This window comes from Cyrtonyx montezumae, unplaced genomic scaffold (genome assembly GCF_038088225.1).
Source record: "Cyrtonyx montezumae isolate F1298 unplaced genomic scaffold, pur_monq_1.0 scaffold_13, whole genome shotgun sequence".
Taxonomy (NCBI): Eukaryota; Metazoa; Chordata; class Aves; order Galliformes; family Odontophoridae; genus Cyrtonyx; species Cyrtonyx montezumae.
The window spans coordinates 3,505,501-3,509,143 of record NW_027071859.1 but is presented as its reverse complement, the minus strand read 5'-3'; the positions used below and the strand labels follow the sequence as shown (position 1 = coordinate 3,509,143).

Sequence of the window (3,643 nt, the reverse complement as noted above, 5' to 3'; positions counted from 1 at the left end):
CCCCCCCCCCCCCCCCCAAACATTTCGCCTGTGTTCGTGTGCGTGATTTTTAATCAATTCTCAGCTCGGTCCCGAGGAGAAACTTGGAAACGGGTTCTCCGCGCGTCCCCAACCCCGGTCCCACACTTCGTTCGCATCCAACGCTCTTATGCGGGAGAAAACGGCCTCGGAGCGGCCCCTCACCGCCCCCCCACGGGTGGGGAGCAGCGTGGGAAGGACGGGGTTCGTTTCCTCGAGAGCTTTTCTGCCCCGTTTCGTTTTTGCAGCGCCGTGATTTCTTTTCGCAGCCGCTCGCTGCGAGCTGGGATTTACCTACTGATGCACTGATGCTGCGGTTGATGGACTGATTGATTTTCCCTGCGCTCCTCAGCATCCCGACTTCTGCTTTCGTTTTTAATTATGACGCTTAATATATAGAAATATATTTTTGGGGGTAGAGGGTGTACGACAACCCGCATCCCTCTGTCTATTCCCTATCCCGCATCCCTCCCCCCCGCGTCTCCCCGCCCGCTCCTTTGCAGCGTTTTCGATGCTCGGCTTTCCCCGCACAGGGAGATGGGTCCGGTTCTGGTTTTCGTGGCTCTGTTTTGGTGTTATTTGGCCAACGGGCTCCGGGAAAGCCAAAGCCAGCGCCGATCCTTGAGATCTTCACTCCCGGCGCGGCAGCTCGCAAAGCTGTAACCGTTTTCCATCGAAATTCTTCTCTTAAAAAATAAAAAATAAAAATTGTTATTATTACTACTAATAATAATTATAAAAGCGATGATGCGCGGGAGGAATTCAACACAGGGTTTCTCTGGTAGGGGAAACGTGGGAGATCTTGCAAGGAGAAGAGAGGGACACGGCACATCTGGGCAGGCAGCTGCTTTGGGAAGATAAAATAAAAGCAGACAGATGCATTCGGTCGTGTCTCCCCTCTCGGCACGCCAAGAGCCCCACGGGATTTACCCACGGGAGACAGAAATCACGCTGCATATTCAGGCAGGAGTGTATCCCCGTGTTTCCACGTCACCCGCGTTCCTGCGAGTGCCCAGCGGGTTTTAAGTGCCATCTGCACGCGGTGTTTGCATTCAGGAGTGTGTAACCTCAACGGAAGCGTTTCAATTCATTCCCCCACGTGCAAAAGAAAAAAGCCCAAACAAACCCCAAATGCACACATCTCTCCTCACAAAGCACTGCTGTGGTTTCTACTCTCCCGCTCTGCTCTTCTTGCTATTGCTGTTCTTTCTATTATTTCGATAGGTGATTGTAACTGCGTTCCTGCCTACGCGGGTCTGCCTGCCCCGATCTCTCCCAGTCCCTTCCCTGGGCTCAATGGGATCGGGGCAGCCGCTGGGAGCAGCTCCGGAGCTGGGATGCACTTCCCACGAATCGCTATTCCCCCCTTTAGTTGTTTTCTTTTTTTTTTTCCCCCTTTCTCCCTGAATCCAAAGAAAAGAAATCTCTTTCGGACGGAGATTTGCCCGCAGATCCTCGGCCATCCTCTCCCTCCTCCCCGCTCAGAGCCCAAAATTCAGGGGTACCTCGGAGCCTCCCAGATACATCACAAACCTGGGGCTCTGGGCTGCGTGTGTCTGGGAACTCGTGGGTGTGTGTGTCAGGGAACATTCGGGGTATGAGGATCATTCCCAGGGAGCAGACCCCGGTGGGACCCCCCCCCCCCCCCCCCCATTGGGCAGCCTCCACATCACCCCGTTAAATCCAGTGGCTTCTGCCAGACGCGGGGACCACCGGGGCAGCAGCTTGGAGCAATTCCCTTGTTTGTTTTGGGGTCATCCCAAAACAGATCGGGCTGCTGGGTGCCCTGTACCTCTGCGAGGTGGGCACCGTTTGGGTGCGTGGAGAGGTTAGACTCTCTGCCCGGCCGTGTGGGCATACCCATGCTTTGATTTTATTATTTTATTCTTCCCCCACCCCCCACCCCCCCCCCCTTCTTTTTTTCTTTTTGGCATGGCAATGAAACCTGGCGCCCGGCTGATGGTGCAAGAGATACCAACCCCCCCCCCCCACACACACACACACCCTTCCAACACCACCACCTCTTTCCTCTCATCGCCGCCCACTTCCACGTGACGTGGGCAAACCACTCAGCGAGTGGGACTGGGGAGCTGGGCCACACTGGGGAGCGGGGAAAAGTTTTGTTTTTTGGGGTGGGGGGAACACGGACAGAGCCCCTCTGCACCCCATCAGCACAGCAAGAGCCCGGCATCCCTTAGCACTCTGCCTCCCTGAGAACGAGGGGTGCCCCACGCAACAAGGGGGTGCCCCACACAGCGAGGGGACCCCCACGGACCCCCCCCGCCACCTCCTGCCCCCAGCACCAAGGTGGGTTGCGCTCCCCATCCCCACTCCTCCCGCTCGCTGCCGCCTCATTAAGCCCCTTCCTCTTGGCCTCCCCCAATAACTTCCTCCTATTGTTTCCTTGGACTCAATTTTGGGTTGAGTCCATTTTTTTTAATTATAATTATTATTATTGTTGTTGTTGTGAGCAGGAGAGGGATTCACTCCTTTCCCCACCCCTCTGTGGGATCCCGCTCCTCTTTGGAGACCCCGATGGGAACTGGGCTCACGCTAACCCAGCAGCACCCCACCCTGTCCACCCCCTGCATTTTGGGATGAAGCACAGCTCCCCTAAACCCTCTTTTTTCCCCACCCCGCTGCCATCCTTACCCACTCCTGACGTGCCGTGGGACTCGGCCTCCAGCTTCTCCCCTTTCCCTCGTCTGCTCTCCCGCTGTCCTGCCGGGTATCAGCCCTTATCTCCCGGTTATCTCTCCTGCTGCTAAATTCAGCCCGGCGGAGGGGTTCAACCTGGGGGATCTGCTGGTTCAACCGAAATCAGTCCCGAGAGTTGGTTCTCCGGCCATAGTTCTCCACCCCAACCGGCCCTGGGTTTTCTAAGATCCATTTACTGCGTGGAAAACAGCAGCTCGTTTTGCTTCGCTCCCCTTCCAGCAGCGTTTGCTGGGGCTTTGCCTTTGCAAGCAACGAGTGGTGAACCCCAAAACTGAGCTTTCTGACCCCAAAACCGAAGGACCAGAACCCAGAGCCCGCTCTGTCCCACAGCGCCGGGCAAAAACCAACGTCACCTCCCCAGTGGGTCCCCCACGTGTGAAAAGAGCATTAAAACCCCGTGGGAGGGGGATCTGGGCAGGGAGCTGCTCCCCACCAAAGTGGAGGTGCTGTTCAGCCCCCACTTGTGGCTTTGGGGTGACACGGACACACGTGGGGTAGGGCAGCTGGAGGCCAAGCAAAAGCTTGATTTAATTCCCACCCGCTCTCCCACAGACCCCTCCCTGCAGATCTCAGCCTCCCCACATCAAACACCAGCCCCGGGGGGTGGCCATTAGCAGCTTAAAGCACCGGCCCTACCTGCGGGACAAAGGTTTTGCTCCAGGGCTTCGCTGTCTCTCACCTTTCCCGGCTGCTCCCCCCTTCCCTGACTTCTCCATCACCCCCCCTCCAGCCTTAGGCCCTGCTCTAACCTACTTATCCCCCCCCCACCCCGCCCCGAGGTGGGTTCCTGCATCCCCTCCGCATCTCCCGGTGCCGGTGTAGGACGGCCCTGGGGGGGGGGGGGGAGGAAGGGGGGGGAGGTTGGACGGGGAGGAGACTGCCCGAGGGTTTTAAGCAGCCCGGCCCC

The 3,643-nt window shown here is 57.6% G+C and overlaps 1 long non-coding RNA gene across 1 annotated transcript; it reads right to left on the bottom strand.

Annotated features, from left to right (window-relative positions):
- Positions 1 to 499: 499 nt before the first annotated feature.
- LOC136044960 (uncharacterized) lies at positions 500 to 3,458 on the bottom strand. The gene is made up of 3 exons (XR_010621868.1): positions 3,373 to 3,458; positions 2,671 to 2,911; positions 500 to 704 (listed from the first exon to the last, which is right to left on the bottom strand). It is a non-coding gene; the product is annotated as an uncharacterized LOC136044960 (long non-coding RNA).
- Between the last annotated feature and the right edge of the window lie 185 nt (positions 3,459 to 3,643).